General features: G+C 39.1%; 1 protein-coding gene across 5 annotated transcripts in view; it reads left to right on the top strand.

The window, feature by feature from the left end:
* Positions 1 to 21,826, top strand: part of ZNRF1 (zinc and ring finger 1) — a 103,807-nt gene that overhangs the window by 22,616 nt on the left and 59,365 nt on the right. The window lies entirely within an intron of this gene.

Genomic DNA, 21,826 nt, shown 5'->3' with positions numbered 1-21,826 from the left:
GGAGTCCATGTTGTCCCCCAGCCTTCAATTCTGAAGTAATCTGAATATGTCTCACTTGTGGGGGAGTTCGCTGCTTTCTTTCCATTTTTCTTTCTGGTGAGATGAATGCTCCTTCCAGTAGCTAGACTTGGAGCATGAGAAATTTGTCTCTTGGATCTGCAGTCTCAGCTACTCTAAAAGAAAAGCACTGATGGGCAATGAGGGTGGAGACACTTTAAGCCAGGCCTGTAAGAGGCTGCTAATCATGGCTCTGCACTTGGCCAGTACTTTTGCATCCTCATGCTCTTGCAAACAGAAAGTGTCAAAACAGGCAGCCGTCTTCTGGGACCTAGCAGCTGTGAGGAGTCTCATGTAGGCTTGAGTCCTACAGCCCCACGTCGGAGTAGCTGTCAGGTGACTGTCAGTCTCCTCCCTGTAGTGACTTGTGTGCACACTAATAACAGGAGCCATCACTACTAGGTGTCTTATTTGAACTGTAAAAGGAGTCTGGCCTGCTCCCAAATGGACATGTGAAATATTAACAAATAAGAAAAAGAACCCATTCCCAGAGTATTTTATTGAAGATATTGCTCTTCCCTGTGGCTGTCTGAGACAAGCTGTGTGAGCAGAAAGGAAAGGCACTGGCTCAGAACTGGAAATTGAGTTTGGAATGAAGTCGAACCCCTCCACAGCTTACGGCCCTTTTAGATGGTGCATATCATTTCTCCCATGCCCCCAGAAAGTGGAGAAATAGGAGAAGAGTGGGGAAAGGACTTGGAAAAAATCTGGAATGACATGGGACTCCACCAGCCTTAATACTTGAGTCTCTGAACTCTTCCCCATGGAGACTGTTGCTTTTACAACAGCCTGTTTTTGTTGGTTATTGAATCTTTTAAAAATGAGAAACATAAAAAAATAAAATAAAATAAATAAAAATGAGAAACATGCACAGTCTCAGCAGATATTAATGTGATTTCTTACTAACAGCAAAAGTTTATTTATTGCTTACCAAGTGCTGGGCACCCTGTAAGTGGTTACTGTTACCCCATTTTGCAGATAACTGAGCCCCAATGGTTAGGGAATTCATCCAGTGTTACACAACTAGGGAGTGATGTGGCTCTAATAGCATCTCCTACTGATAATAAATGCCAGCAGTTTGGCCATCACAAATTAAATGGTGAGAGTCTCTTTTAGCCCTGTGTCCTTCCTACCACTTTGGAGCCTACAGTATTCTTTGTAGTTTCATAAAATGGTGGAGAAATAAAACCCATTGTCTTACCATGTCAACTGTAAGAGTTGCCACTCAATGAGTGCATTTTTCTGCTCTTTGTCATAACATTAACCCAGTCAGCTGTCTGACTCCAGCAGGACCTGTAGTTTTTTTTTCTCCCTGTCCTTCATCCCCTCATGCTCTTACTTTCTTAAATAACTTGAATTCCAAGGTCAGTCATTATAAACACTGCCTCATGTAACACTTGTCAGTCCCCTTTCCCTCTTCTGCTTTGCAACACTTACCTGGCTAACCACAACAGGTTAAATTTAAGTCTCTGCCTCCTCTGTGGATATATAGTCCTGGGCTGGAGGAAACACCCAGTACGTTTACAGACCTCACTCTTAATTCATGATCACTCACCTTTAACGCTACCAGGGAGTCCTGCTGTATTTCCACAATTCAGCCATTCTCCCACCATCCCAGAGGACTAGACCAGTCCATATCTACCTCTCCCTTCCCCAAACTCCTTTCTCAGCCTTTGCCGATGACCTTACTTCCTGTTTCATCAAGGAAACATGTTATTGACCCTCACCACCAGATCTGTCCACCTGCTTGCATCTCTAGTTTTTTTCTCCCTTTCCTGTAACTAGTAGGTCTGAGCTGTCCGTGCTCTTGGCACAAGGGCCAGGGTGTCCACTTATGCACTAGATTTCATTCCTACTTGCTGAGTCAGGAGCAGAGCTCTTCTTAAGTTCCTTCCTCCTCCTGTCTCCTAAATGTTGCTCCTCTGGAGTGGTACTTTTATCAGCTCATAAACTGTGTTTCTTCCATCTTGAAAATAGTAAGAAATTCTCTTAGATCTCTTCTCCAGATACTACCCCATTTCTCCACTTCCTTTTGTAGCAAATTCCTTAAGAATTCTCTTCTTGATTTCCTTTTTTTTTTTTTTTTAAGATTTTATTTATTTATTCATGAGACACACACAGAGAGAAAGGTAGAGGCATAAGGCAGAGGGAGAAGCAGGCTCCATGCAGGAAGCCTGATACGGGACTTGATCCCGGAACTCCAGGATCACACCCTCAGCCAAAGGCAGACGCTCAACCTCTGAGCCACCCAGGCGTCCCACTTTTCTTGATTTTCTGATTTTCCTCCTTCTGGTCTCTTCAAAGCCACTTCAATTGGGTATTTGCCCACACTACTGAAGCGAAACTTATCAAGGCCACTGAGGACCTTTATGTAGTTAAATCCAGTAATCCCATGTCAGTTATCAATTTGGGAAAGCCAGCTGCATTTGGTCTCCTTGAAACACTTTCTTTTGCTTCCTGGGTACCACCTTCACCTAGTTTTCTTCCCACCTCTCATTGCTCTTATCTCCTTGCTCTCATCCCTCTGCCTCTAATGTTGGAAGGCAATGGAAGCTTAGTCCTTGGACTGTTTCTCCTTCTTTTATATGTCACAACCTTAGTGAAATCTTCAAGCCTGGTGGTTTTAAGTACCACGTGTGTGCCGATGTCTCCAAAATTTACTGTCCTGCTCAACGGCTCCCTTCGCCTTTTTTTTATTTAACTGCTTTATTGAGATAGAAGTCGTGTCATACAATTCACTCATTTAAAATGTACAGTTTAGTGATTTGTTAGTGTATTAAGAGGATTGTGCATCCATCGTCACAATCAATTTTAGAACATTTTCATTATCCCAGAAAGAAACCCTGGAACCATTATAATTCTGTTTTCCTCAGTCTACCCCAGCTCAGGCAACTGCTAATCTATTTTTTACCTGTTTGTCCTAGACATTTCATAGAAGTGGAATTATACAAAATGCGGCTTTTCCCATCTGATTTCTTTCACTGAGCATGTTTTCAAGGTTCGTATTATAGCATGTATCATTACTCCATTCCTTTTTTAAAAAAAGTTATTTATTTATTCATGAGAGACAGACACAGAGACATAGGCAGAGGTAGAAGCAGGTTCCCTGTGGGGAGCCTGATGTGGGACTTGATCCCAGGACCCTGGGTTCATGACCTGAGCCAAAGGCAGATGCTCAACCACTGAGCCACTCAGACTCCCAGTACTCCATTCCTTTTTGTGGCTGAATAATATCCCATATTACGGGTATATCACATTTTGTCTATCTGATCATCAGTTGATGGACATTTGAGTTGTTTCCGCTTTTTGTCCATTAAGAACAACACTGCCATGGACATTCATGTACAAATTTTTGTGTGAGCATATGTTTCCATTTCATCTGGACATATACCTAGAATGACTGGGTCATACAGTAACTATGTTTGATATTTTTTAGGAACTCCAGGCTATCTTTCAAAGAAACTGCAGCATTTCACATTTCCACCCACAGTGTATGAGGGTTTTGATTTCACCATATCCTCACCGATGCTTGTTATTATTTGCCTTTGATAATAGCCATCCTAGTGGTTGTGAAGCAGTATCTCATTATGGTTCTAAGGATGTTGGGCATCTTTTCACATGTTTTTTTATCCCTTCATAGAAATATCAAAGTCCTTTGCCAATTATTTTATTTTATTTTATTTTATTTTATTTTATTTTATTTTATTTATTTTATTTTATTTTATTTTATTTTATTTTATTTTATTTTATTTTATTTTATTTTATTTTTTAAAAACATTTTATTTATTCATTCATGAGAGACACAGAGAGAGAGAGGCAGAGACACAGGCAGAGGGAGAAATAGGCTCCATGCAGGGAGCCCGACGTGAGACTCGATCCCAGGTCTCCAGGATCACGCCCTGGTCCGAAGGCGGCACTAAACCACTGAGCCACCTAGGCTGCCCCCTTTGCCAATTTTTAAATTGGATTTTCTTTTTGTTAAGTTGTAAATTTTCTTTATGTATTTTGGATACTAATCCCTTATCAGGTATGTGATTTGCAACATTCTGTTGTCTTTTCATTTTCTTGTCACAGCTTTGAGGCACAGAAGTTTTTAATTTTGGTGAAAGCTGATTTATTCTTTTATTTTGCTGGTGGCATTTAAGAAATTATTTCAAAAAAAAGAAATTATTTCATAATTGAAGGTCACAAAGATTTACCATTGTGTTTACTTAAAAGGATTTTATATTTTAGTTCTTATGCTTAGGTCATTGGTCCATTTTTCATTAATTTTAGGATCATAATGTAAGGTAAGGGTCCAACTTCATTCTTTTGCATGAGGATATACTCTTGTCTCAGCACCATTTATTGCAAATGCTGTTCTCTCAATTAAATGGTCTTGGTACCCTAGTTGAAAATCAGTTGACCCATAGATATTTGGGGTTATTTCTGTACTGTATTATTTTCCAATGATCTGTATGTTTATCCTTATGCCAGTATTACTGTCTGAATTATTATAGTTTTGCAGTAAATTTGGAAATCAGAAAATATGAGCCCTCTAAGTTGTTCTTTTTTAAGATTGTTTTGGCTATTTGATGTTGCTTGCAATTTCATTTGAATTTTAGGATCATCTTATCCATTGTGTGAAAAAGGCAATTGGGATTTTGATAGGGATTACACTGAATCTCTAGATTAATTTGAGGAGTATTGCCATCTTACCAATATTAGGTCCTTCAATGCATGAATATGGGATGTATTTCCATTCATTTAGATATTCCTTACTTTCAGCTGTGTTTTGTAGTTTTCAATGTACAAGTCTTGCATTTCCTTTCAAAGTTCATTCCCCTCCTAGTTGTTCCAGCACCAAATGTTGAAAAGGTTATCCTTTCTTCTACTAAATTACCTTGGAACCTTTATAGAAACTCTGTTGACCCTGTATGTGTGGGTCTACATCTGGACTCTGTTCTATCCTGCTCTGTAGTCTGTCCTTATGCTAGTACCCACACTTTTAATTCCTGTGCTATTAAAGTGAGTCTTAAAATCAAGTATTGTAAATCTTCTATCTTATTCTTTTTAATTGTGGAGGTATTCACAGTCCTTTGAATTTCCACACACATTTTAGAATGAGTTTATAAATTTCTAGAAAAAAAAAAAAGCCTGCAGAATTTTGATTTAGGTTGAATGAAATTTATGAATAAATTTGGGAAGAATTAACATTTTAATATTAGCAGATATCAATCCATAAAAGCAGTATACCTCTACATTTATTTAAGTGATCTTTATAATCTCTGCAATGTTTGTAGTGTTAGAATAAAAGTCTTTCATTTTTAAACATTTATCTTTAGGGACGCCTGGGTGGCTCCGTGGTTGAGCATCTAGATAGATGCTTTCCTTCGGCTCAGGATGTGATCCCGGGGTCGGGATGGAGTCCCGTATCAGGCTCCTCGCTTTGCCTGTCTCTGTCTCTCTCTGTGTGTCTCTCATGAATAAGTTAAAAAAAAAAAAAAAAAAAAACTTAAAAAGCTTTTATCTTTAAATATTTCGTGTTTGTTTAAAAAATATTTTTAAATCATTTGTGATAAACTACACATAACAAAATTTGCCATCTTAACTACTTTTATTTTTTTATTTTTTATTTTTTTAAAGATTTTATCTATTTATTCATGAGACACACAGAGAGAGGCAGAGACACAGGCAGAGGGAGAAGCAGGCTCCATGCAGGGGGCCCGATGTGGGACTCGATCCTGGGACCCCAAGATCACTCCCTGAGCCGAAGGCAGCCGCTCAACCACTGAGCCACCCAGGCATCGTCCTAACTACTTTTAAATGTAGAATTTAGTGGTGGTAAGTATGAATATTCATGTTATTCTGTGACCTGCAGAATCTCTAGAATTTATTCATCTGGCAAAACTGAAACTCTACCCATTCATTAAACAGCTCCCCACTTCTCCCTCACCCAATCCTTGACAAGCACTATTCTACTTTCTGTTTCTATGAGTTTGACTACTCTTACTTTATTTACCTCATGTAAGTCAAATTGTATGGTATTTGTCTTTTTGCAACTTGCTTGCTTCACCTAGCATAATATCCTCAAGGTTTCATCCATTTTTTAGCAAGTGCCAGATTGTTTTTCCTTTTTAAGGCTGATTAATATCCCATCGCATGTATATACCACATTTTGTTTACTCATTCATCCATTGATAGGCACTTGGGTTGCTTCCATCTTTTGGCAACTGTGAACATGAGTGTGCAAACGTCTCTTTATGACTTTCCTTTCAGTTCTTTTGTGTATACCCGGAAGTGGTATTGCTGGATCATATGGCCATTCTATTTTTAATTTTTTGAAGAACTTCTATCCTGTTGTCCACAGTGGCAGCGCCAGTTTATATTCCTGCCAGCAGAGCACTAGGGTTCCCTTTCCTCCACATCCCCACCAGCATTTGTTATCTCTTGTCTTTTGGATAATAGACATCCTGAGAGGTGTGAGGTGATATCTCATTATGGTTTTGATTTGTATTTCCCTAATGATTGATGATGTTGAGCATCTTTTCATGAGCTTATAGGCTATTTGCACATCTTCTTTGGAGGAATGTCTTACACAAGTCCTTTATTTGTTGAGTTGTAGAAATTCTTTACATGTTCTAGTTATTAACCCCTTATCAAATATGTGACTTGCAAATATTTATTCCCATTGTCTAGGTTGCTTTTTCACTCTTTTGTAGACTTTGATGCACATAAGTTTTTTTTTTTTTTAAAGATTTTATTATTTATTTATTCATGATAGACACACACAGAGAGAGAGAGAGAGAGAGAGAGAGAGAGAGGCAGAGACATAGGCAGAGGGAGAAGCAGGCTCCATGCAAGGAGCCCGATGTGGGACTCGATCCCGGGACTCCAGGATCACATCCTGGGCTGAAGGCGGCGCTAAACCGTTGAGCCACCCAGGCTGCCCTGATGCACATAAGTTTTTAATCTTCATATGGTCCAGTTTATCTGTTTTTACTTTTGTTGCCTATGCTTTTGTTATATCTGTTGATGGTATTTTTTAAAACTTTATTTTTCTATAGTTTGTTGCTAGTCTATATAAATACAGTTGATTTTTGTACATTGATCTTGTATCCTATGACCTTGCTAAATTAACTTACTGGTTTAGCAGCTTTTGTGTAGTCCCTAGAATTTTCTACACACGTAATTACATTATCTGTGGATCAGGACAGCTTTACTTCTTTTCAAATCTGTATGCTTTACTTAATTGCACTGGCTAGGATTTCCAATACAGTGTTGATTACAAGTAGTGACACAGATATCTTTGGCGTGCTCCCAGTCTTAGGGGGAAGTATTTAGTTTTCTGTTATTAAGTGTGATACTAGCTGTTTCATAAAGTTTCCTTCTATTTCTAGTTTGCTGAGAGTTATTATTTTCAATGGCTATTGAATTTTATCAAATGCTTAAGTATCTATTGAAATGATCATAGGATTTATCTCCTTTGTTAATATGGTGAAAAATAACTTATTTCAGTTTGTTCAAATTTCTTTCAATTTGTTAAAATTTTGTTAAGGATTTCTGCTTTTATGTTTATGAGTATTTTTTTCCATGCACTGTTTTTGTCTTGTTTTGGTATCAGTAATGTTGACCTCATGCAACAAGTTGGGAAATGCTGCTTTTCTATTTTGTAGAACATGTTATAGAGTATTATTCTTTCTTAAATGTTTGGTAAAATTCACCAGTAAAGCCTTTTGAGCCTGGAGTTTCTTTGTAGGTATAGAGCTATTCGGGTTATTTATTTCTTATCAAGTAAGCCTTAGTAATTTGTCTCTCTCTCTCTCTCTCTTTTTTTTTTTTTTTTTAAGATTTTATTTATTTGAGAGACACACAGAGAAAGGCAGAGACATAGGCAGGGAGAAGCAGGCTTCCTGTGGGGAGCCTGATGCAGGACTCGATCCCAGGACCCTGGATCATGACCTGAGCCAAAGGTAGACGCTCAACCACAGAGTCACCCAGGTGCCCCAGTAATTTGTCTCTTCCATGTGATTTGTCCATTTCATCTAAGTTGTTGAATTTATCAATAATTTATTATTATTATTATTATCATCATTATGCAAAAGGTTGTTTACAATATTTCCTTTTCATTTTAATGACCATAAGGATGTTTAAGGATGACTCCTCTTTCCTTCCCAACATCGGTAATTTGTGTCTTCTCTTTTTTCTGATTAGTCTGGCTAGAGATTTAGTAATTTTTTTTCATTGTTTCAGTTGAACCAGGTTTTGGTTTCATTGATTCAATCAGTTTGTTTTTCTGTCTTCCATTTTGTTGATTTCTGCTTTTTATTTCATCCTTCTTTCAGTTTAATTTGCTCCTTTTTTAGCTCCTAAAGATTGAAGTTTAGATCATTGATTTTAGACCTTTCTTCTGTTAAATATAAGCATGTAAAGCCATACATTTCCCTGTAAACACTGTTTTATTTAGCTCTTTTTGTGTTATGTATTCCATAAATTTTGATACATTGTACTTTTATTTTCACTCATTTCAACATATTTTCTAGATTTTTTTCTGATTTTTTTTTCTATGGTTCATAGGTTATTAGAAGTGCCTTATTTGGGGTGCTTGGGTAGCTCAGTTGGTTATGCATCTGCCTTCAGCTCAGATGACGATGCCAGGGTCCTGGGATCGAGCTTAGTGTTGGGCTTCCCTGTTCAGTGGGAAGTCTGCTTCTCCTTCTCCCTCTGCTCCAACGACCCTCTGCTTGTGCTCTTTCTCTCTAATAAATAAATAGAATCTTAAAAAGAAAGAAGTATCTTATTTAATTGCAGATATTTGGTTTTCCAGATATCTTTCTGTTGTTGATTTTAGTTTAATTCTGTTGTGATTAGAAAACATACTTTGTATGACTTGAATCCTCTTAAAAATTTTTTTTATTAAGTTTTGGTTTTAATTCTAGTGTTGTTAACATACACTGTGTTACATTAGTTTCAGGTATACAATACAGTGAGTATTACTCAGTGCTCCTCGTAAGTGCACTCCTATTCCCCATCTCCTATCTTCCCGTTCCCTCTGGTAACCACCAATCTCTTTTCTAAAGTTAAGAATGTGTTTCTCGGTTTTTCTCCCTCTTTTCTTCCCTTTGCTCATTTGTTTTGTTTCTTAAATGACACATAAGAGTGAAATCATATGATATTTTTCTTTCTCTGACTTATTTTGCTTAGCATTATATTCTCTAACTCCATCCATGTCATTGCAAATGAATCCTCTGAAATGAATCCTCTGAAACAAATCGAGATTTGTTTTGTGGCTCAGAATGTGTTCCAGTTTGCTCCACATGAATTTGAAATGAAAGTGTTTTCTGCTGCTTTTGGGTGGTTTTTTTATCAATGTCTGGTCAATTTGGTTGAAGTGTTTTTCAAGTCTTCTGGAATTATACTGATTTTCTTTCTTTGTTTCATAGATTTATTTATTCGAGAGAAAGTGCTTAAGTGCAACCTGGAGGAGGGGAAGAGGGAGAGAAAGAATTTCAAGCAGACTCCTCACTGAGCGGAAAGCCCAATCATGGGGCTTGTGGATCCCACGATGCTGGGATCATACCTGAGCCAAAACCAAGAGTCTACTGTTTAACCAACTGAGCCACCCAGATGTCCCATACTGATTTTCTATCTACTTGTTTTATCAGTCACAGAGGCAGGTGTTAAAAGTCTTTAGCAATTATTGTAGCCAGTCCACCTTTCTTTTGATTAGTGTTTGCATGGTTATCTTTTTACTTTTAACCTATCTCTGTCTTCCTATTTAAAGTGGATCTCTTAGAGAAAGCGTATAATTTTGTGTTGCTTTTGTTTATCAAGACTATCTTTGCCTTTTAACTGGAATATTTGCATTTAATCAGTTATCCATATGATTGGGTTTAAGTTTACCATATTGTTTGTTTTCTGTCTTTCTCTTTTTTCTTTTTTCCTCTTTTCTTGACTTCATTTGGACTAAGAAAAAAATTTTTTATTACATTTTATCTCCACTGTGGGTTTATTAGCTTTTTAAAATCTCTTTGGCTTATTTTTTTTTTCCTTTGGCTTATTTTATTAGTGGTTGCTCTAGGTTTTACAATATACATCTTTAACTTATCACAGTGTACCTTCCATTAGTGTTTTATCACTCCATGTACAGGGTGAGAACTTTGCAGCAGTGTTCTGTTTATTTGCCTGCCCCAGGAAATCTCTTCAGTCCTTTACCTATGCCATAGGTTTGGCCCCTGTACCTGGGAGGAGAGTGAATGAGTAAGCCCTAAATGATAAAATTCAGATATCACAGTTCTTGTAGCAGACATAAGATCTTGAGCAAATCATATAAAGTTGAGACCTGAAAAGCAAATATAGTCTCGTCTCGTCTCGTCTCGTCTCGTCTCGTCTCGTCTCGTCTCGTCTCGTCTCGTCTCGTCTCGTCTCGTCTCGTCTCCTCTCCTCTCCTCTCCTCTCCTCTCCTCTCCCCTCCCCTCCCCTCCCCTCCCCTCCCCTCCCCTCCCCTCCCCTCCCCTCTCCTCCCCTCCCCTCCCCTCTCCTCCCCTCCCCTCCCCTCTCCTCCCCTCTCCTCTTTTGGTTCTGTGATTCCATTGGCTAAAAGAGTGAGGGAAAGTTTGGTGTAACAGACAGATGGAGCCTGGGTTGTGATTAGCAGGTGGTTGCCATTATCAGTTTAATGCCAGTTAAAGGAGGAGAAGCTGCTTACTACCTTATGTAAGGATCAAGAAGGGGTCCATAGGGAATCATCTGTCTCCTAAATCCTAGCTGAACTAAGCTCCTCTACCTGCTAGCATCCTTCTGAATGCTAAGACTGTTTGCCCTCTTTCAACGAAGGCCTTCCCCTCTTAAGCAGTAGACTCAAGGACTCGTTACTTCGTAAAGCTGAAGTTCACTAGCCAGCTCTCAGTTGTGAGTTGAAATCATTAAGACACGCACTGCTTTGGGCTTAGAGCTCATCTCTGCAGTTCTCCTTTTAAGGATCCATCTCTAGACAAGCACGACTTGTTCTCTGGCAGCTAAGTTATCTGCTCTCTCATCCAAAGTACTTTGGACAACCTGTCCAGAAATGTAGAAGCAACTTCATTCATTTTCTTTCTCAGATATTGACATTTTGAACACCTGAAAGAGATAGTAACACCTATATGGTATTTGAATGAGTAGTACCTGGATGGTATATGTTTTATATACATACATATGTTTAATTTCGTTGGGCACTATTAACTGAGCCATATGTGATTTAGTTCCTTTATTGTATTTTCTTAGAGTACATTCAAGAAAATCCTAGGGCTATGCAACATGTTATAGGTTCAGTTGCATTGATTTGGGAGGGAAGAGAGAAGAAAACATGAACTTGACATTTCTTGAGTGCTTGTTCAGGGCCAGGCCTCCCGTGGTACAGATGGGAGATGACAGAGCCAGAATTTGAATCTGCCTGACTCCAGCATCATCTTGTGCAGCTTTTGTCATGGTGGCATTTTAAATGTGGTTACATTTAAACTCCCTCTCCTATTATAAAATTAATACAGGGTTCTTATATGTAGAGGGAAGAGCAGAATGGATGATACTGTTGAAATCTACATCTTGAGGATCTCTCTTCCTGTTTCAGCAAACCCTAAAGAATGGAACCACATTGTAGGTTGGTGTGTAATGGTGAAGCATGTTTCATTTGGTCTTTAGAAAGGACAAAATATTCATGTAACTTTTATTTCATGTAACTTTCTAAATGTAAAATTTGGAAAGCAATAAAACCTTTTGCTGGCAGACATGGAAAACTTCTGTGATAAGGAAGGAGATCACATCTGGCTCGTGAATATTTATATTCCCCCACCCTGGACCCTTACCCCCAGCTAAATTCAGGCTCCTCTTACCCCTGAGGTATAGAGATTAAGTCATACCTATTGACTACAAGCTGCATGTCATTTACCAAGAAGAATGTTCAAGAGTAGGCTTGAAACTCTGTGTTGTCTGTTATTCGGTAACAAAACCAACTCCAAAACTTAATGGCTTAAGATCACAGTCATTGTATATCTGCTCATGATTCTGTGACTCAGGAATTCAGGCAGGGCTCAGCCAGGTGGTTCATTGTATGGCCACAGCAGGGGCATCTCATGAAGTTGTAGGAGTCAAGAGGGTGACTGGAGATGGAACATCTAAGATGGTTTCACTCATGCAGCATGTCTGGCACCTTGATAGGCATGGCTGGGAGGCCAGGACCCCTCCTCTACTTGGTTTAGATTTTGTTACATGGCAGCTGGATTCCAAGAGTGAGCATTCCAAACAGTGAAGGCAGAGCTGTAGTTTGCTCCAGGCCTAGCCTCCAGAGTCGCTTCCTCTCGATTCTGTGAGCCAAAACCAGAATCTGGGCTAGCGCTGTGATAAGGAGTGGGGAACAGAGGAGCAGTTGTGAAGGGCCATTGTGGAGTAGCTTGCAGGCTCAGGACAGTATTGTCTCGACTATCTTTAGGAACACAATTGATGAGAGAATCCTCTTCCGAGGAGTGCTTGAGCCCCACCCTAGGCCAGTTCAGTCAGAATGTGATGAAACAGCGAGGTGCTATTAGGGAAGTCCTGTGTGTGTACTCTTCCAAGCACATTTTACATTGGGGCCCTCAGGCTCTTTCTGGCTCATGCAACATGGCATTGCAGTGTGTGAGACTACTCCCACTCCTTTGAGCCATACTGATAAGAGAAATTGAAAATAATTTAAGTGCTGTTACATTTTTTTTTCTAGGACACAGTCCTACTTCTATAAAAATTTCCCCCGTCTGTTCCCGCATACACTGATGCTGAGTACTATTGTTTTTGTAATAGTTGGAAAGTATGGTGAATTCCTGGTAAGAAGGAGGCCTTTTGTGCCTGTGACTTTTGTGATAGCACAGTATTAGACTCCAGTAAGTATGTAGGAAATTGTAGAATTGGACCATTGGCACCGCTGCTGCTGAGTGTTATTAGTGCCTGTCATAATTGTCTTCTTATAGATCAGACAATTACGCATCCCTGTTAAGAATTCAGAAAAACATGTGATCTTGCACTTGAACAGATTTAAAATTAGATTCAACTTGAAAAGTGACCTAAACATTTTTAAAAGAGAAAACATTTTTTTTAATGTGGAGGCATATTTAGAATACCTTGAATAAATATAATTTAATTCTCTGCAAATGACTTCATTTAGAAGGGCTTAAGGCAGAATACTATTGACTTGGAACCATTTAAAATATAGGGTATTTTTGGGGTGCCTGAGTGGTTCAGTTGGTTGGGCCTCTGCCTTTTAATTTCAGCTTAGGTTGTGAGATCAAGCCCCACGCATCAAGCCCTGTGTCAGGCTCTGCCCTGGACACAGAGCCCGCTTGGGATTCTCTCCCCCTCCACCCTATCCCCACCCCCACCTCACCCATGCATTCTCTCTCTCTCAAAATAAATAAATAAATACACAAAATACAGGACATTTTCTTTGTCACTTTCAACACAGGAACACAGATTTTACTCTTGAAATTACTTATTAGTGGTCCATGTGAGTGTTGTAGCTCATGGAGTACTAAACCATGAGATTGATAAGATGATAAGATAAGATTCTGTCCTATAGGTTTAGATTCCCAGGTTCTCCTTTCCTAAAGGTCTGATGTAGTCTTGGGTGGGACGTTGGAAGCTGTATGGTATATGTTTTATATATACCATGTTCATGTTAGAGAAGCTTTTTAGAAATGCAAATTAATGAGCCCCACCCCAGACCTATCTGGAATGGAGGGATATCTGAGGTGTTTCTCTTTCCAAGTGATTCTTACATGTGCTAAAGTTGGAGAAACACTCTTGCAGAGAAATCCATTCCTTAGTATTCTGCCTAAAAGTTCCGTTTCTACTAGAAAGTATCCCAAAAGATTTTCACAGTATAGGAACTTCAAATTAGGGACTCTCCAGATAATACAGGTGAGATGGTTGGTTGGTAGCAGTTTTTAAAATTAAGCTGTAGTTTACATACTATAAAATTCATCTCTTGTAAGTGTACGATTCAATGATTGTTTAGTAAACATACAGAGTTGTACAACTATCACTAAAATCTAATTTTGTAATACTTCATCTCCCCGAAAAGTTCCATTATGTCTGTTTGTGGTCAGTCCTGCTCCCACCTCCAGTCCCAAACAGCCCCTTATTCAGCCATCTCTAGATTTGTGTTTTCTGGAGATTTCTTTTTTGTTTTTTTTTATTTTTTTTCTTTTTTAAAATTCTTTTTTCTTTTTTTTTTTTTAATAATTTTTTTAAAAGATTTTATTCATTCATGAGAGACGAAGAGAGAGAGGGAGACAGAGACACAGGCACAGGGAGAAAGAAGCAGGCTCCATGTAGGGAGCCCGATGCGGGACTCGATCCCAGATCACGCCTTGAGCCAAAGGCAGCACTAAACCACTGAGCCACCCAGGCTGCCCTGGAGATTTCTTTTGAATGAAATAATATGTAGTCATTTGCATTTGGCTTCCTTCACTAGGTTCATCCATGTAGAACATGTTGTTCCTTTTTATCACTAACTAGTATTCTGTTGTATGAATTTACCACTTTTATCTATCCATTCACCAGGCAATAAGACATTTGGATTGTTTTTAGTTTGAGGCAGTTAGGAATGATGCTGCTGTGAACATTCATATACAGGTTTTTGTGTGGTCACATACTTGCATGTGGCTGGTTTGTGTTTAACCTTTTAAGAAACTGACAAACATTATCAAAGTGGCTGTGCATTTCAGCAGTTGAGTGAGGGTTCCAATTTTGTCACATCCTCCTAACACCTGGTATTGTCAGTCTCATGAATTATAGGCATTCTGGTAGGTATGTAGTGGTATCCATTTGTGGTTTTAACTTGTATTTCCCTAGTAAGTAATGATGTTGAGCTTATTTTCATGGGTTCGTTAGCAATTCATATATCTTCTTTGGTAAAAAGTCTTCAAATCTTTGCCCAATTGTTTTTTATTGGATTGTTTGTTGTCTTCATTGAGTTGTAAGAGTTCCTTATATAGTCTGGATACTAGTCTTTTATCAGATACGTGACTTGCAAATATTTTCTCCCAATTGTCTTTTCATTTTCTTTTATGGTTTTTTGAAGAGCAAACGTTTTTAATTTTGACTAAGTTCAGTTTTATCATTGTTTTTCTCTTATTGATCATGCTTTTAGTATCTTAAAAAAAATCTATGCCTAGTCCAAGGTCACAAAATTTTCTCCTGTGTTTTTATCTAGAATTTTTCTAATTTTAGCCCTTTACATATGTCTGTGTCCCCCCCCCTTTTTTTTAAAGATTTTGTTTATCTATTCATGAGACACAGAAAGAGAGAGGCAGAGACACACAGGCAGAGGGAGAAGCAGGCTCCACGCAGGGAGCCCGACACGGGACTCTATCCCCGGTCTCCAGGATCACACCCTGGGCTGAAGACGGCGCTAAACCTCTGAGCCACTCGGGCTGCCCTGTCTGTGTCCCATTTTGAGATAATTTTGGGGTATGGTGTGAGGTAAGGGTGTAAGTTCTTTTTTTTAAACATCAGCAGAAGCAGTTGTCTTGACACCATTTGTTGAAAAGACTTTCCTTTCCCCACTGAATTGGCAAAACCAACTGGCCATAAATGTAAAGGATTATATCTGGACTTGGTTCTGTTCCATTGACTTACATGTCTATCACTATCTTGGTTACTTACAGTTTTACAGTAAGTTTTGAAATCTGGTGGTATATGTTTTCCAACTTTGTTATTTTTCAAAATTGTTTCAGCCATACCAGGTCATTTGTATTTCCATCTGAATTTTAGGATCAGCTTGTCAATTTCTACAAAATGGTTATCTGTTTTTAAATCTTGATACTTTTCATTCAGGAGTCTGAGACTTCTCAGAGAGGAGCTGAAACTGACTCACTGCTCTTTGAGAGGTTATAATAAATGGTTCCTGAGAGACACTTGCTGTCCTGGCATTTCTCCAGGCTAGGCATGTTATGTTTAACAGTTAGTGAGAACACAGACCAAGGCCAACTCCAGAATAGCAGTGATGGGGGTGTTTCCCTTCACCTTGGAGTCTCACCGATAGTTGGCACTCCATAAATGTGTAATAGGGGTGAGAGAGCATCTGCACTAAAAAACAAGTTGAGGATGAAGCATTTATCTTATTTTCTGTTTTGAGCCTGCCTTATTTGAAAGCCATCTTGATACCAGTAAGTTTTGAAGCAGCCTGGCCAAGCATGACTCCTTTTCCATTGAGTTACAGGCAGTGTCTTGGCTGATTGCTTTTATCAGATTTTTTTCACCTGTTTTTGCCCAAGCCTGTAACACATTATCACTCAAACCAGACATGCTTTTATCTTTTCAGAAGCTTGCAAGAGGAAGCTCTGGTGCTTTCCTTCCTCAATTTTACTAAGGGGAACATTTTATCTCTTTCTTGCAAAGGTTGGCTGTTCATCTTTTAACATTTTAAATGGACATTTCTTTTGAACAGGCTACCTTCCAAAAATTGTATAGTTCTTCTACTTCACCAGGCCTTTTGTGCCAGATTCACTTAGACCCAATAATATTTACTGAGTGTTTGATATATTCAGACTATCATTTCAGGCCCTAATAGATGTGGAGAAATAGATAAAACCTGGTTCTTGTCCTCATGGAGCTTATAGTCTGGTCAAGAGTGTGTACTGTGAGTACACAGGTAGTTATAGAAGGCAGCAGTATCAGAGATTGAGAAGATCTCAGAGTTTTCTGAGGAACCTGCTGTGAATCAAAAGCTACCTTTGCTTCATATTTTATTTTATTTTATTTATTTTTTTTTTTTACAGTTTTTTTTTTAATTTTTTTTTTTAATTTATTTATGATAGTCACACAGAGAGAGAGAGAGGCAGAGACATAGGCAGAGGGAGAAGCAGGCTCCATGCACCGGAAGCCTGACGTGGGATTCGATCCCGGGTCTCCAGGATCGCGCCCTAGGCCAAAGGCAGGCGCTAAACCGCTGCGCCACCCAGGGATCCCTGCTTCATATTTTAAAACCATGATCTTGACTTTCAGAATTTGATTCTTGGAAATCTCTTGTAGTGGTTTAGCCTTGCTGACTATAGAACAGGTAAAGTGTTTGAATTCCGGACCTCCTTATCCTGTTGACTCACTTTGCTATCTCTGATTTTACAAGACTCTAGGATATATTTTTAATTATGGTTATTTGATGGGCATTCTGTTTTCTCTTGGAAAAAGGGCTGTCTATAGAACAAATGAACCATGAGCGACATGCTTATAAAGGGAGTAACCATTTTTTAAGCACCTCTTCTGTTATTTAATATATTATTAAAAGTGGGATTCTTAAAAAAAAAAAGTGGGATTCTTTTCTCTAATGCTGTTTAATGCTTCCACCAAAGAGGGTGGCAGAGGATTTGAAATAGTAACTTTGTTAGCCTCCTCCCCTGTCCCTTTCTGTACTGTGGGACACCTATAGCCGAATCTCCTGGCAGGTGTCCTGCATGGATCTATGGGTGGTGCTTCACTGGTGGTCTCATGGATCCAGTTTAGAGACCTATTCTTTGAGCATTTGTTGAGAGAGTTTGTTTTTAATCTAACCCACACCCATGCAAACCATGTTCTCCATGCCAGTACCAAAATAACCCTGGCCAGGACTCAAGAAAAACCTGGTAAGTGACCTAAAATTAAATGCATGAACTCTTCTTGCCCTCTTGCATTACATTTTTCTTGTTGTTAGGTATTCATGATTTTTTTTTGCTCTTGGAAAAGTCTGAGATGTAGAAGTTTGAGTCATTATCCTAAGCATAGAGAAGGGATGGATGATTAGGGAAGGAAGGTTACTGCTAATAAGCACAGGTGGGGTCAGTGCAAATTTTACTGGATCTAAGATTTTCTTTTTAACTTAGCAATAAAGATTCCATGACATTATCAGTGACTGGTTTTGTCCAAGAGAGCTCACTGAGTACTCCCACGTGTGGAGTATGGTGTATTGAGCCTTGACAGCCTTGAAAAGGGCTTGGTTTTTATCTTTTGCTAGTTTTACCTTCCTGCTAGGGTAGTGGTAGTTATAGGAATGAATTTATTGTCTTCTGAAAAGACATGCAGTGTTGTGAGGCTTTTTTTAAAAAACATCATGAGTCCAGGGACACCTGGGTGGCTCAGTGGTTGAGCACCTCCCTTCGGCCCAGGGCATGATCCTGGAGTCCTGGGATCAAGTCCCACATCAGGCTTTGGACATGGAGCCTGTCTCTCTCTCTCTCTCTCTCTCTCTCTCTCTCTCATCCCACGTCAGGCTCCCTGCATGGAGCCTGCTTCTCTCTCTGCCTCTCTCTCTCTCTGTGTCTCTCATAAATAAATAAATAAAATCTTTTAAAAAAATCATGAGTCCTTTAGAATTTAATGTTTGCATTTATCTAAATCTCAGAGTTGTTTGTTTCTACCAAAAAAATTAAACATTTCAAGTATATAGAAGAGTATAGAAAATAATGGGGCAAACAGCTATGTGCCCATCACCAAGATGATATGTTTATATTAATTTTTTATCATTCCTGTGAATTTATCCTTACTTGTACCACTTATATGAATCCCTGTGATTTTTGTGTGTGTTAAAAATGGATAGACTAATGTATCTTTGTAACTTGCTATTTTGTTGTTTTTAATTTAGAGTAATATTTTTGTGATGTATCCATGCAGATCCAGCCCATATATATATATATATATTTTTTAAGATTTTATTTATTTATTCATGAGAGACACAGAGAAAGAGGCAGAGACATAGGCAGAGGGGGAAGCAGGCCCCCTTTGGGGAGCCTGATGGCAGGACTCGATCCCAGGACTCTGGGATTATGACTGAGCTGAAGACAGATGCTCAACCACTGAGCCACCCAGGTTTCTTGAGCCCATTTATCTTAACTGCTCTGTAGTATTCCCTTGATATGTGGATAAATATTTTTCAACTTACTTATCTCTGTGCACAGTGAGGGACAGTTAATAAATGCACCTGTTAGTTTTCTCATTGTTGGTATATAGGGAGGGGTGCCATTGACTTTATGCATGTAGATCTCTGTCTAGCAGCTTTTCTGAACTTCTGTTAGTTCTGGCTATTTGTTATGGCAGATCCTCCTGCCTTTCCTGATACATATCACACTTGTGTTTCTTCCTTTCTAATCCTTGTATCTCTTCTTTTTCTTATTGTGTTAGTATGCTAAGGCTGCCATAACAAGGTACCACAGGCTGAGTGACCTAAACAACAGAAATTTATTTACTCAAAATTCTAGAGGCTGGAAGTTCAAGATTATAATGTCAGCAGGGTTGATTTCTTCTGAACCTCCCTCTATGGCTTGTAGATGGCCATCTTCTCGTCTTCACATGGTGATCCTGTGTCTCCAATCTCTGCTTCATTAGGATATAGTCATACTGGATTAGGGCCTGTTGTAGTGCTCCTGTTTAGCCTTAATTATTTCTTTAACAGCCCCATCTCCAAATACAGTCACATTTTGGGTTACTGGGGAAAAGACTTCAATGTTGGAATTTTGAGAGGACACAGTCAGCCTATACCACTATGCTTGCTCAGCCACCTAATAATATACCACTGAATCAAAGCAGTGATGGTGGGCATCCTTTTTTTTTTTTTTTAAGATTTTATTTATTTATTCATGAGAGACACACAGAGAGAGGCAGAGACATAGGCAGAGGAGAAGCAGGCTTCATTCAGGGAGCCCGACATGGGACTCCATCCCGGGTCTCCAGGATCACGCCCTGGGCTGAAGGCGGCGCTAAACTGCTGGGCCACTGGGGATGCCCTGATGGTGGGTATCCTTGATTTGTTTCTGACTGCAGAGAGGGATTTTAAAGAAAATGTTCTTAAAGTTTCACCACTGAAAGTGATTGTTGCTGTGGATTTGTAGATACCTTTTACTAGGTTAAAGAAATTACTTTCTGTTTCTTGTTTGCTCTCAGGAGTGGATGTTGGAGACTTTCCAACCATATGAGGGCTCCCTTTGCAAGTTAGAGTTAGGAAACGTAAATCCCTGGCCTTCTTTACAGATGAGTTTAGAGACATGACCTGGGATCCATCCAAAGGCTAATTTGGAAAGAGCAGTTTGAGGTGGTGGAGGCAGCACGCTGACAGAGTCCAGTCCTAGCACATAAATGGCATGGCGGGTGGTGGGGGTGGGGGTGGTGGTGGTGGTGGTGAATGTGATGGTGGCGGTTTCCTCAAGTGCCCTCCCCACCCACCCACAGAAGTGGAAGGCTCCTCATCACTCCAGTTTCTATGGTGTGGTGTTTGGCTTTGTCACAAGAAACTTAGCTTCCAGTTCCTGCTACTCTGCTACCATCCTTTCAGTTAACTTTTTTCCCTCCTGCTCACTGTGGTCATTTTCTGAGGGTTACTATGAGGAACCTTTTCTGGCCCAGTTATCCTCCCTTCCACTCTCTGTATGTTCTCTGGTTCTTTCCTAGGTTTTGGAATTGGACACTCTAACTTACGATTTTCCATTATGTTTATTTTCAAGTATGTGCATTTTTCACATCTTTATTGAGATACAATTTACATACACCTTACCCTTTTAAAGTGCACTGCTCAGTGGTTGTTAGTATATTCAGAGCTGTGTAACCGTCACCAGCATCAATTTTAGAACATTCTCATTACCCCAAAAAGAAACTTCATGCTCTCTAGACATTTCTCATTTTCCCCCAAGTCTCCTGGTGCTGGGCAGTGTACTTTCTGTTTGTATAGATTTGCCTGTTAAGTATATGCATTTTAAATCCCCCTTAGATTCTGCTTTGCTATGTCCCACAAACTATTTTTAATCATAGGGTAATTATTTTTCATCCCCTTTTATTGTTTGTTTCAAAAGATCACTTTGATATTAAGAGGTCTTATGCTTGGTAGATTAATATTCAGGATTCATGGCTACTGAATATGTAATGAAAATATTATTCTTAGGTCTTTTGGTGAAGTTGGCAATGACATTTGCTTAGATGATCCAGTACAAATGCAAACTATTATCTGCTCTGTTTTAAGTAGTATGAAATCTCGATTCCCTGAAATAAATGAACTAATCCTCCCTCTGAGGAGCTCCCAGGGACTTCCTTATTTCTCTGAGTTACTTGGATTGGAATTCTAACATATCATTAAGTGTTTCCGGTGTCTTCATCCTTTTTTTTTTAACCCCTACCCTCATTGCCATATTTAATTGCCTTGATACATACACAGGCTTTTCTGTTTATAGTTGTACAAGATATGTTTTTTTCTTTTCCTCATCTTGTTACTTTGAAATTTTTCAATCCTGTGGAAAACTTGAAACAAACACCTACATACTTCTCACTCAGTCAGTTACATTTTGCCATATTTGAAGTTCTCTTCCATGTATGTCTCATTTTTTCCTGTACCATTTATTTATTTTTTTAAAGGTTTTATTAATTCATGAGAGAGAGAGAGATAGGCAGAGGGAGAAGCAGGCTGTCTGCAGGAGCCCAATGTGGAACTCGATCCTGGACCCTGGGATCGCGCCCTGAGTCAAAGGCAGACACTCAAACGCTGAGCCACCCAGGTGTCCCTTTTCTGTACCATTTAAAAGTATGTTGTAGACACCATGACAGTTACTCCTAAATATGATCTAACTAATATATCTAATATTAACATCCTCACTCAAATTTCCATTTGTCCCCAAAGGTCCTTTTTCTTTCCCTCTTTTCTTTCCCCCTCCCCTCCTTCCCTCCTTTGCTTCCATCCTTCCATAGTATCTCATTCTTTGGAATTTTGAATCCTTCTTTATAGCTTTAATGTTCATATATATTATTTCACACTGTTTTCAGATTCCTG

The sequence above is a fragment of the Canis lupus genome, chromosome 5 (assembly GCF_011100685.1).
Source record: "Canis lupus familiaris isolate Mischka breed German Shepherd chromosome 5, alternate assembly UU_Cfam_GSD_1.0, whole genome shotgun sequence".
In the NCBI taxonomy this organism is placed as follows: domain Eukaryota; kingdom Metazoa; phylum Chordata; class Mammalia; order Carnivora; family Canidae; genus Canis; species Canis lupus.
Note: the sequence above shows the minus strand (reverse complement) of the source record. Positions and strands in the feature narration are given on the sequence as shown.